The sequence below is a fragment of the Sinohyriopsis cumingii genome, chromosome 17 (assembly GCF_028554795.1).
Source record: "Sinohyriopsis cumingii isolate HCF-2022 chromosome 17, ASM2855479v2, whole genome shotgun sequence".
NCBI classification, from domain to species: Eukaryota; Metazoa; Mollusca; class Bivalvia; order Unionida; family Unionidae; genus Sinohyriopsis; species Sinohyriopsis cumingii.
In genome coordinates this window covers 92,929,288-92,942,959 of record NC_142977.1, presented here as the reverse complement: position 1 = coordinate 92,942,959, position 13,672 = coordinate 92,929,288, and the positions used below count along the sequence as shown (strand labels likewise).

General features: G+C 41.6%; 1 protein-coding gene across 1 annotated transcript in view; it reads left to right on the top strand.

The window, feature by feature from the left end:
• The window catches only part of LOC149779431 (2-hydroxyacyl-CoA lyase 1-like), a 77,666-nt gene that overhangs the window by 34,749 nt on the left and 29,245 nt on the right, over positions 1–13,672 (top strand). The gene's annotated exons all lie outside the window — the stretch shown is intronic.

Below are 13,672 nucleotides of genomic sequence, written 5' to 3'. Positions count from 1 at the left end.
AGCTGGACTTAAACCCCCGCCTCCACCCGATGAAGTTGTTGTGTCAGTACCTGCTGGTAAGCGAGTAACAGGGAGAATTACTGACCCCGCCAAAAGATTTACGCCGGATTATATTGAACTTCTTAAAAATGTACCAGAAGAGAAATTACCTGAGACAATACTGTTAGGATTGATTAGAAGAGATGTGTCTTTAAACCCAGAACACGGTTCTATGACAGATGATAATTTTATCAAATATTCGTATCGTATACGTGAAAATAAAAAACAAATCAGCAGGGACGATACAAAATACGATAGACTTGTAGATGCTATACGTAAACTTGAAATTCCACCATCGCAACCTCAAGAAGAAAAATCACCGTTGCAACACACAGAACGACAACAATATCCTTCACGGCGAAGAGCAATAGATCCTGACCTAACTCCGTTAAGTGAATACGAGGCTGCATCTGAAGGAAGTCCGCGGGGCCAAAAATTCAAACAAACTAGGTCGCCGATAATTAGCTTAACAACATCTTCTGAAAGTTTGCCTCAAGACATTTTATCCCCAAGAATTGTACCATCAACAGGGGAGGGTTTAGGATCCGGTTTTATTGCCTGCCCTAATAATATCATCGATGATGTATCACGGTTGGAAGTTCTCATCGGAGGAAGACGTGCCGGAAACAATTCTCCGGAAATTATAAATGAAGCCGCAGATATCTGTCAGAGACTATTTCAGCGTGGCATCATGGATATCAGCATCTACCGGGGGCTCATTGATGAACTCGCAGACGGTTACCACAGCGACTAATAATTAAATTTGCTAGCAAATTCAGTTAGATAAACAATAATTAAATAAAATGATACTACACGATTCTTTTCGCAGACCAAGAAGTGTCAGAGTAGTAAACTCACGATTACCAGTATACGAGGTTGTTTACGGAGATGGAGTCGGTGATGTTGTTAGGGATTTAGTCACAAGAATCGCTCCGAAAGCTGGACCGTTAGCAAAACAATTCGCGATGAAAGCCGCTGATGTTGTCAAGGATAAAGCCATTGGCACTGTTGGTAGTCTTGCCGGGAAAGCATTTCAATCAATCAAGGATCGACTAGCACAGCTGATACGAAAAAAAAACCCAGTCGAGAGGTTGGTGCCAGTAAAACTACCATCCACTGAAGCTATGCCGGCAAATGTTAGTAGCGTAGTAAATAAGGCCGTAAATCAGAAATTAGCTGAGATCGCAACAGCAGGAATTACCTCCAAAGCGTTGCAAGATAGTGTAACTGCTAATTTGATAGCTGGTAGTGGTTTCCGGTGACGATAACATTTTAATTAGATCATCACAAATAATAATAATGTTTGCACGAAAATCCAATGACGCGTTTGATATGTCCAAACCAGTACTTAAAGATGATTCTGTACGTGATTTTCAATATTATTCTTATGAAGCACGTGATCCTAACCAACGCGGAAGAATTGAACTACAGGTCCAGGATACAAGTAGATACTTCTTGCCCGCTGAGGCCTTCATCGAAGTTGAAGGTAGGCTTTTAAAGAATGATAACACTAACTACGGAATCGGCGACCGAGTTGGATTTGTTAACAACGGCATCATGGCGTTATTTAAATCCGCTATTTACATGATAGATGGAAAAGAAATTGAAACAATTCATGATAACGTCGACGTTGCCACAACAATTCTCGGGTTGGCGAGATACTCGGATGATTACACCAGATCAGCCGGACCATCAATGATGTTTGCAAAGGATATAACCGACAGCCCCGAGAACAGGAATGTAACAATGAATAATGCCGGTGACGCAGTTGCATCGATGAACGAAAATTTTAATTTGGGTTTTGCAACACGTAGATCGATGTTAAGTGGAGATGAAGAGTTCTCAGGTGTGATTCCATTGTCTCACATCTTTGGATTCTGCAGAGATGTCCACAAGGTCATATTCGGTGCCAAACACACAGTTGTACTTGTGCGAAAACCTGATGATAATGACGCTATCTGGCGAGATGCTGCTGTTGCCCCTGGTCAGGTAATACTAACTAAACTGTGGTTGTGGATGCCAGTGTTGTCTCCGTCAATCACCGAAGAACAACGACTGTTGTCTTTCATGGACACGGGCGGTAAATCACTGCTATCCTGGAAAACAACAACCACAGACGTTATTCAGGGTGATAATGGTGGGTTGTTTACATGGCATATATCATCGCAACAAGGAGTATCAGCACCACGACATATTTTCATTGCATTTCAATACCGTGCTAGAACAGATAGCCAGGAAAGAAATCCAATGGTATTTGATACACTTGGAGTTTCTGAAGTTTCGTTGAGAATAAATGGGCATCAGGAGCCATCTGAGGATATATTAATAGATTTCGAACATCATCGTGTCGCACGCGCGTATCATCGTCTGATGTCATTTATGGGGCTCGACCTTAATGTAGACACTGGCCTGCAAATATCACAGCGAGACTTTATGAGTTTATATCCGATTTATTACTTTTCGCTGGAACATCTTGATCTGGTTAAACAATCTGTTGTCGACCTACATTTCCGAGCTCGTGTAGGTGTTCCTGCTGGTGGTTACAGAGCGATTGCTGTCATACTCTCCGATAAAGCAATGCTGCTTGAAGGTGTTGGCGGACGAATGAGGGTCATCGACGCTCCAATCGAGAATATGTAACGCAATTAAAATCAAACTTAGGATATAATGTCATACAGTCATGTTAATGTCACCTTGACTTCCGGTCAAACGAAGAAATTGCAATCAAAGAACGCAAGCACGTGCGGGACATCAATAACACTAAAACGAGATCAGATTACTGGTGGTCCAAACAAATTGTCGTTGACTAATACTCAGCTTAAACATTTTAATAAGGCACTAACAGCAAAAACCGGTGTCCGACTTGATTTCTCTGCTGCAGCTATCAAGGACATGACTAAAACCGGTGGAATATTTCCTCTTCTCGCAGCAATACCGGCGTTGATTGCCGCGGCAGCACCAGCCGTAGCAAAAGCCGCAGCACTCGGTGCAGTTGGAACTGCAGCTGGAATGGCACTAAAAAAGGCAACGGGAAAAGGATACAAGAAAAAAAAGGGACGCGGTCTAAGACTACCAGGAACTCCACCATCATGGTATCCAAAAAAATTCTAACGCCGTTGAGCAATTTTGATTTACTCGATGCTGTTAAAAAATTGCGTGTAAAACATTTCAGAGGCGTATTTATGCGAGATCAATTACCGCAACGACCGAATAATCCAGAAACTGGCATTATCAATCTCGACAACAAAGATGGTCCGGGAACTCACTGGGTTGCTTACGCGATCGATCCACGTGGAATTATCTATTTTGATTCGTACGGTTTAGCACCGCCAGTTGAGTTTCTCAAGTATGTCAGCAGATTTTCTAATGTTCCAGTGTGGCAGTCGACGTTACCAACACAAACATTAATTGATCCGCCCATTTGTGGGAGGGAGGTTTTAAATGTTCTTGATGCAATCTCAAGAAATCCAGCAACTCCTCCTCATAAAGTAGTGTATGAATATACCGCATCGAGAAATGCTAGCATTTGAAAAACAGCAATAAGAATAATGGTGGATATTTACGGAAGACCTTTCACACGAGGAGGTAAACCAAGCACAGATGCTGATCTCTCAAAATATGCGACCAAAGATGAAGTCGATAATCTTTTGAATATAGCTGGAGTTGACCCAGATGAAGTTGCTATTTTCCAAGACAGGCAAGGAAAACTAAGAACGAGCAACATTAAGTGGAATGATATAATTCGCAGAGTTCTTGGAGCTACCAAGGATAACTTCGTTGCATTTAGTGATGGCGGCCGGATCAAGGACTCGAATATATCAATCGCAAGCATCAAAGACAGTATTGATAAAGGTGTTGATAAATGTGTGAAAAAAGCCGGTGACACGATGACAGGCGAACTCAGCATGAGCGGCAACAAAATAACCGCGTTAGCGAATCCCGAATCCGACCAGGATGCGTCAAACAAACAATACGTGGACATCGTCAACGGTAAACTAAATACGCTGCGTGCAGAGCATGATGTTCACGTGGGCGCGTTTACAAGATTTCGAAGAAACTTCGTAAAAACTGATGAGGTCGTGGATAAGTTCTTTGGGACTCCTCCAGTCGTCGATGTAAAACTCGCTGATGTAAAGACCGACATTAACACGATCAAACAAACACAGCAGGATATCGTATCGGGTATTCCTGATATCGTTAACAAAACCAGTTTGATTAAAGTTCCCACTGGAGTTACTCCGGGGCATATCACCAACATCGTATTCACGGTATCATCGGGATTCGCAACATGGTCACGACAAAATAACACTATCAAATATACAGCAACAGCCACCGGTGTTTACAGGTTGTCTGTGTTTTCAGCCGCTAAATTTGAAATCTTCACAACATATCCTTGGAGACATTCCACCGATAAGTATTCCGGGGTTTGCACTGTAATACTAAACAGCGGAACCGAGGAAACATTTATGCTTGAAGCCGAGGACGATAGTTTAACAGCAACATCTTACTGGTTTTGTTTGGAATTCGTCGCTGCAACGCCTCAATTGGTTACCGCGTAATTGAATAATGTCAACGACGCCAGATGCTCAACAATATCGATACAATCAAATCCGTGAGTGGCAATCTGAGTTAAAAACTGTCATCGAAGTAACTAGTCAAAAAGTAAAAAAATACAAGCGCCGCATAACAGTGCTGGATATTATGGTTTATTCAGTATCTGCCGTTGTTGCATCTGCCGGAGCAATACTATCAGCGGTCACTCCGGTAACTGCAGCAGTCGCCGCCACGATCTGTGTTTCCGCGGCCACAACAACAGCTGGAGTTTTCGGCATCATAGCAAAAAAAATATCATCATGTGCTAACACAAAATTACACGATTACACGACAAAATTAAATACAGCCACAACCGCATATCAGAAATTATCATCGCTGATATCATCATCGTTAGACGTGCAAAGTAGCGACGCTACGATATCAGATTCTGAATTCAAACTAATGTCAGATGCGTACAATGACTATTTGAAAACTAAACAAATAAATAATGTCAATAGAACTGCTTCAACAAATAGTCACAAACACAACACCGGTAAGGACCACAATGATCTCAGTGTCCTCGACGACACCAGAATTCGGTATTAATTTTCGAACTCCAATTCCAGTGAGTGAAATCGCGTTAGCAAAGCTCAGTGTGTATCACAGCTGGCCCAATGTTAGGTCGGCATCATTTGGTGGTCTGCAGCCAAATAATTCATTCGTGTTCGGGAAAAGCAAAGCCGACTCCGGCGAACAGGGTGAACTTGACTGGAATACAATTACACTTCCCACTGGGAGTTATCAGATCGAAGAAATCAATAATGAGATACAACGCCAAATAAAACGAATCACCGGCAAGGAAGCCAAAATATCTATAACAGCTCATGAACCAACGCTGTCTGCGGTCATTGAAATCTCAATGCCAGGATACGCCGTGGATATTTATAACAGCTCAATCCGAACATTATTAGGATGGCCAAAGGCCCCCGAGGTTAAACCTCGTCCACCAAAACCTGAAAAATCGGATTTTATGACCTATAAAGAAGCACTACACGACCTCGAGTACAATTATTATTTACTCCTTGCAGATCAATTACTAGCAAGAAAAAGTACTTTAATGCCCGATACTTGGAGTATAGAAGCTCCACGTGTTAAGGGGGGGCAGGAGCTCCGTGTTTACCGTCTAGATGATATAGAATCTGAATTATTTATTCCGATCAATCTAGTACATAAACAACAGCTACAACTCCTGCGAGTATATTTCCAAGATTATATTTCTGATTTAACAAGTCCGCGTGATAATATTATCACAACCATAGAAAAACTAAACAAACTCGCATCGGCCATGGAAACTATAAATCTAAGAATAATTCAGGCTTTACTGGATCTTAAAGACTATATCGATGATAATTATAGACAGATAGCCAGAGCAGATTTTGCAATTAAATATGGTATTCAAGTGAATGATATTTCAGATTTTAAATTTCCTGGATATAACGTGCCCGAGCTGAGAAAATCAGTCTCTGATCTCATCGATCAATCTTTCGAAGATATTCTTGCCGCGTACGAACGAATAAAACCACAACCTGTTATTCTCAAGCACGACAACAGTACAGCATCCGATGGCAGACACATCTCACCCGGGATCGTAAATATCACAGATGTTATTGCGGTCAATCTTGTATGTGACGTCATCGATGGCAGTTACAGCGCATCAGATACTACGACGGCACAACAGGGGTTTATCCTGTATACGTTCACACCAAGAGACCCCCCTGGTTTTCTGATTGTGCAAGAACCAATCAATCCGGTCTATCTACGGTGTCATAACCCGTGGTTGTCAACGATAAATTTCAAACTCACCGACCAGAGGGGGAATTTGTTGGACCTGCGTGACGAGACTGTTAGTATAAACTTACTGGTGAAGTCCTAAGTCAAGGGATCCATAATATTTATAATAGTTTTTTTTTCTGCACTGATCCATTTTCGTCATTTTATCGTGCAAATACCCTATCAAAACCAGCATAAGTTATCGTTGAAAGTGCTAGCACGCATTTAAAAAAAAACGGTTGTGTATAATGTATCAACCCGAGTACATTCATGCACGAGTTCATATTCATGATAAGCAAATTCTTTACGAGGCAATAAAAACCGCATTTCAAATACAGACATTCCCAGAACAGTATTTCCCCGTTAAAATAGTTATTGACGTGTATGGTGACGAAGACTTCTTGTTAACTCCGTCACAATTAACAGAGCTACAGCAAAATCATATGATCATAGTTTGGTGTCAACGAGAACAGATTATGAACTATTCTCATTCCTGTATTGATGTTGAAACGCTTAAGCAAATCCTGAAAATCTGAAAGCGCCCTTCACTTGAGAAACTCTTTGAGTTTCCAAGGGCAAAAAAAATAATACACTTTTTTTTTTACCCGTGGAAATGTGCTTTACACTCCAAGCGGGGGGGGGGGGGCGCTAGCGTTCTCAGGTTCTACTTTCACTTTGTGCTGTGAGTCACACGCTATGCGGTTTATACTTCCTTGTCGGCCTCGTAGTCAGAAACACTAGTATTTTTGTCAGAAATGCAAGGCATTTCCGTGTCTAGATTCTTTATATAACCTTTTAACCGTCTCACCCTGGTGCTAATTAATTTTCGAGTCTCATACTCTTGTGACAATCCAAGACGAATCTTCTCAACTGCACGGCACAGTGGAATAAATTCAGATACCTGATTTTCAGTTATCCCGGCAAGTGATCTGTAAACACGATCTTGCAAACCCTTAATGAACCTATAACGAGCAGGGAGATTGTTCTTCCCCAAGCGTGATAGCTCATTCAAGGATTCAAAATCTGACATAATTGTTTCAGTGTCTAGTAAAATATTAAAACCTCGCTGTTGTAATTCTTTAATTTCAACAAGTATGGTATTTATATTTTCGTGATTCATATTATTATATATTTTTATATTTTTAATAGAAACACTTTGCATGAGAAACGCTAGCTTTCCAAAACAAAACGAGACAGTCGGAAACATTTATCCCCTGCAAGGGCCTAGATCGTCAAATAACGTTCTAGAACCCCACGAGGACTGCTTCCGACATGACAATACAACATGTAACACGAAACACTTTATCCCCTGCAAGAGCCTCTAGATCGTCAAATAACGTTCTATAGGCTCAAGAGGACGTGTTTAGTGAATTGACAAGGACAAACATATAACACGTAACTTATCCTAAGGACGGACCCCTCTGACTGCCAAGTGACTCAGAGGCACATTTATTTACAAGACGAGACAGCCCTGGCTTCTAGGATCGAGTTCTCTAGCAGGCCCGGCAAACATTTATTTGACAACACAAACAACCTTTACCTCTGATTCGAGTATCACAGCAAGCAAAGGTACAATGAACATGTAATCTTATCCTAAGAGACGGTACAGAACAGACAACCTTTACCTCTGATTCGAGTATCACAGCAAGCAAAGGTACAATGAACATGTAATCTTATCCTAAGAGACGGTACAGAACAGACAACCTTTAACCTCTGATTCGAGTATGACAGCAAGTAAAGGCACAATGAACATGTAATCTTATCCTAACTTATCCTAAGACCTTATCCTATGACGACACAAACATACACAGGTGGGTCATTTTCTACGGTCAGCAGCAGAGCAAAACCATCCATTGAATCGACCATTGGATGGTGCACAAAAGACACCCGCCATTGGCGGATTAAATTTATGGTTTTGCTTGCGCGTGCTGACTTTCGATCGACCCAAAGGTCTTAGGGAGCGATTTCGTATATAACCCAACTGTTACTTGCGAGTTGGAAATTCGCTCTAGCAGTGGGCGGGACTTGTTTAAAATATTTTAATTGTATGTTTTCTTAAGCGCGGTCATATAACAAGCACAGAAGAGCAAAACAGTCGGATATATTCAGTAAAACGAGGATATTGTTTGTAAAAAAATATATATTCTACGGTAAATAAATGATTACATGTTATGAACTCGATAAAATATTTTATCAAGGTGGCTTTCTTAGGGGGAGCAAATCCTCTGACCAGCAACGACAACTCTGCAAAGCGTTACACACTCTCGGAGGAGTTATCGTCGTTTGTGTCAACGATAAGAGTTATATAACAGAATGAAATCTTCTGTTTGAGCTTCTTTGAAAATGCTGTTTTGTAGATCCCATCTGCGACATGCTGTACAGAAGGTGGACAAATACCGAAATACCTACCGGCTGCGCTCATTGATTGAAATATTATTTCTTCACGAGTCTCAACATTCACAGATTTCACTGCTCTTCTTATAGCTGTTTTACATTTAACTCTTCCTCGTATGGTATTCTTGCTCTGAGTGATCGCTTGAAGGTTTTCAATACTGTTATCAAGTCTGTTCCCGTTAATATGATCAATGACAAGGCCTTTAGGGATCTCTCCGTTAAAAACCTCATAGACGAAACGATGACATAAATACCTCCCTTTCCTAACAGTAAATCTTAAATAACCAGCATTATCAACTGTACCAACTTGTTTCCTCAGCCTGTAGTTTCTCACTATGCCATCTCGGTTTGCCTCATAATTTGGAATAGTTGGATGTCGGACGAATTCTTGATTCATTATACTATAAGCAAATCATTGTCTAATTCATAATTTGTCTGAAAACTTATTTATGTAATCACGCTCGCATTTGAGAGCGTTATCACAGTCTGGATTTTTTTTATCATAATACCGTTTTAGTTCTCGATAGCGTTTTCCACCACACGCTGAACATAATTGCGTTTTTCCTCGTACTCCAATGCCGCATCTGATACACGGTATCGGTCCTAGACTCCCACCGCGGACCTGTTGAGCATGTTGTCCACAGTATTCGCCTCTGCAGGGTTTGCTACACGGCGCTGATGAATTTAGTTTGATCCACTTGCATTGGTTCATCATATAATATATTTGTCTATTTAAATATTTGTCTTAATTATAATAATGGGTTTTGAAAGACTATCCAGAATAAAACCCATATCAGGTTCTAGATTCGATCTTGACCGGTTAACCGCTGATCCACGACGAAGAGAGTTAGCAGAGGTAATTGGTGTTATCAAGAATGCCAAAGAAGAGTTTCGTCGTGATGGTGCCGCACACACGTGGTCTTCGTATAAAATTATCCTCGGAAACGCGAGCGTTTCTCGGGAAATGCAAAGCATTTCTCGTGACCGTATCATTGATGCTACCATGAACGATACAATCGCGCGTAACATAATTGGGTATCTCGACGATAGAAGATATTTCGTACAGATAAAATTTATTGTTGGAGTCGGCGAGGGAACGTGGATTATCAGAGACAAACTAGACCCTGTTCTTGATGCCAGAGGCGTTCGTGGAAAAACCGTTCTGTTAAGTAAAGACTCAAAACCGGGAGTACTTGTTGGGATTGATATACCATATTATGCCAGAGCGTATCCTGTGACCGCAGTTGTTTATGGAATTTATCCGATGAAGAAACCACGCGTTGATAAACTCAAACCGATGAAGGTGTCGGTGTTGAATTGTGTAGCTGAGCGAGTAATGGAACATTTTAAAAATGCAATGCGAGGAAACGGCCTAACACCGCTAAGACAAACTAAAATAACAGCGTGGGCGACACGAGTAGCGGATAAAGGAGCGTCAATAAATGATGTTGCTGAGCTAGAGCGATTACTAAAATTTCCTATAACGGTTTCATCGTTAACCGGTGAGGTATTGTATGAGTGTAAATACAATTCCCGTGGAACACCAATAACTATTATCGATCATAACAGTCACGCCTGGACTGACTCGGTTAGGATATTTCCGCAAGACCGTGTTGTGAAGTATTATCCGGAATTGCAAAGCAATTCTGGGAGCATGTTTGATTTTATTTATCAGATAAGTAAAACCGATCCAGTGTCTGTGTGGTTATTCAGAAGTAGCGAAGATGGAGAATATGATCAGTTTGTGAGACCCAACGGGGAAATATACAGAACAATGGCGTTACAGCAGGAAATGAAAAAACTCGCAGAAAAATATCATGCTGGCAACACTGATACGTTACTGACACACTGTTTTACTGTCCCGGGTGTTGTCGCGCATGTAGCCCGGGAACGAAATTCATGGAGACCAACTCCGAAAAGTTTTCTTGCTGATATCCAGCAGAGCTGTGTCGAATACGGACACGGCGGTTTGTGGAATACTCAGTATGATCACCGCGGTATGATATCCGCGGACATGACGGCGTGTTATCCAGGAAGTTTCCTTGGGCGTGGAGAATGCAGCGAATATTTTAAACGGTTTGGCCACGCTGGCAATACCATGACAAGAGTAGCTGTCAACGGTGTTTTACCCGATTTTGACTTGACCGGATTTGCTTGTGTGTCGTCGTTTAAATTCGCTAAGGATTTACATCCTGTGTGTTATGTTTGGTTTGGCAGACATTTCGTTGAGAAGCGATGGGCACCGATAGTGTTATTGCGATACATGCTTGACAGTCGAATACTGTTGTCGCTGACGGTCAGCGAAGCGATTATATGTTATTGTCGTCAAACCGAAGTTTGGTTGCCAACTCCAACGCCGGTTACGTTAGAAGAAGTCATCGAAGATTGGTCACGAGAATATCCAGAAACTTCTATCGACGCTATCATCAAGAAAGCTCCTGAAGTACTTAAAAGCAAACTCAGAAATGAAGAAAGCACAGCAAAAGATCTAGGACGAAGAATAATAGGGAAATTCACTCAAGGTGGAGCGTATGATCATAAACAACATCACAGTCGATTAATCATGGACAAGACTGAATTGGATCTTATTGTCGCTGATGCAGCCACGAACAACATGTTCTGTAACCGCAAAGATGTGTTTCTGTCAAACGGGGAAAAACTAGGGACTGTTTTTAGTTATATTGACGGAGAATCATCTCAGTACATACATTTGAGATCTTCGATGCTGGCTTATGTATCCATAAATTTGTTGTCGATGATCAATAGATTCCCTGTTGCCGCAGTGAGAGTTGCAACGGATTCATTTTATATTGATAAAAAACACTCAGCGCTGTTGGATAATGTTATATCGGATGATCCATCGTGGGGCTCGTGGAGAATAAAGAATGAAATGTTACACGGATATTGTAAATCGGCTGATGTTGAAATCGAGGATGAGTATCGCAGCGCAGAAATATCTTCGATGGTTTCGTCGGGGGCAACTTCGTTGTTGCCGCCGGTGCACGATCCTGTTACAAGACACAAAACAGTTTATCTGAACGGTCCTGGTGGTTCTGGTAAAACAACTCGAGCGATTGAATTATTTAGAAACTCTGACATGATTGTGCTAACACCCACACACAGACTTGCCAGGGAGATGAGACAACGGGATGTTAATGCGTGCACGTATCACAGTTTTTTCAAATACAGCGGCGGCACGTGGACACCTGAACGAATGGGAACGAAATATATTCCCGAGAAAATCATCTGGGATGAGATAGACACTGTGCCGTTGGATACATTAAAACAGTTTCTGGATTGGCTGCTAAAGAAAAATACCGCAGTGGTGATGTGCGGCGATCATGGTCAACCACCCCCATTTACAGGTGAATCTCCACACGAGTGGCTGAAAACTTTTGTAGATTATTATGAGGAAATAACTAACGATGTTAGAGCACTCGATGAAACGCTGAAAGAGTTTAAGGCACTGATCAGGCTACAAACCAATAAAGTCCAGTGTGAGATAATGCGTGAAATAATTCCAGAGACTTCGCTGAGCGACTTTTGGGAAACGTGGAAACCAGGTGATTTAATTGTGGCAAGTAGAAAGATAGTCAGGGACACACTTCAGCAGCGGTTATTTCAGTTACATCAGAAGAAATTTCCCATGTTGCCAGTGCCGTTGTGTTATAGACCAGCTGATACGCGATTGCAGAATATTGATGTTGATATTCCAGGGCGCCTGACTGCGTCGGGTCCGGAGAAACAGAATTTAGTATTAAATGATATTGTCACAGTTGATGTTGATGCTGTTGAACAGGCACTGAAAATGAGCAAATCCCCGTGGACGCTAGGATACGCTATGACCATCCACAGTTCGCAGGGACTAACTATTTCAGATACAACAGTTTGGATTGTTGATGATCGCATCGAGTGGTCAAATTTAGTTTATTTAGCCGTGTCAAGAGTAAGAAGGATAGGTCAGTTACGAAGAATTGTATTAGATGATGTTGTCAACGACAGCTCAATCGCTGATGACACAATAAGAAAGAAATTAGCCGGTTACAAACAGAGCGACAAAAAAAATGGTAGAGAGTTTGATCCCAAACAAAGTTTGGATGTTGAATTTGTAATACAATTACAACAACAGCAGAATAATCACTGTGCGAGTTGTAATTGTTTATTGCTGTGGCAGTATTCGAAAAACGACCCAAGGCAATTCACCGTAGATAGAATAGATAGCAGTCGCGGTCATACACGTGAAAATGTGATGTTGACCTGTCTTGAGTGTAACCGACGCAGAGGTGTTGCTGCAGTTATTTAAATGATTGAATCACTTCAGTGCGGATCACTTTAGTGATCGGGGTGGTAATTGTGTATCCTCGGGAATCACCTGAAGTTGCTCGCGTTTAAATCCGCGTTGAGGAGCAGTCGAATCTAATCTGTAGATTGCGTTTCTCCCAGTTGATCTGGTTATGCTGGATATCTTATGTGTAGTAACACTCCATGTGGGATCGGTTGCTCTTTTTTTTCCTCCTTCTAGTTCGCCTGGTTCGTATAAATACCTAACGGTGACATTACCCAGCAGTGGGGACGCTAGCGTCCCTGGCTGCGTTGAAACATTTTGTTGCTGTTGTCCGCGTTCACTGACGCGGGGTATATATTTTTTTGTGATTGCATTTACAGGTCTCATGTTTGTTGTTCTGGTAATTTCATTATTCAGTGCGGCTATCACGTTTGGCAGTCTTGCAACCCATTCACGAGATCTCGTATCGTAAATGAATTCCCTCGTGTACTGGTATCCGAATAATCTCTCAGCGAGTGTTCTATTAAATCGCTCAACAATTGCCTGATCCCGATGAATTTCAGTATGTCCTCGTCGTATGGTAACGTTATG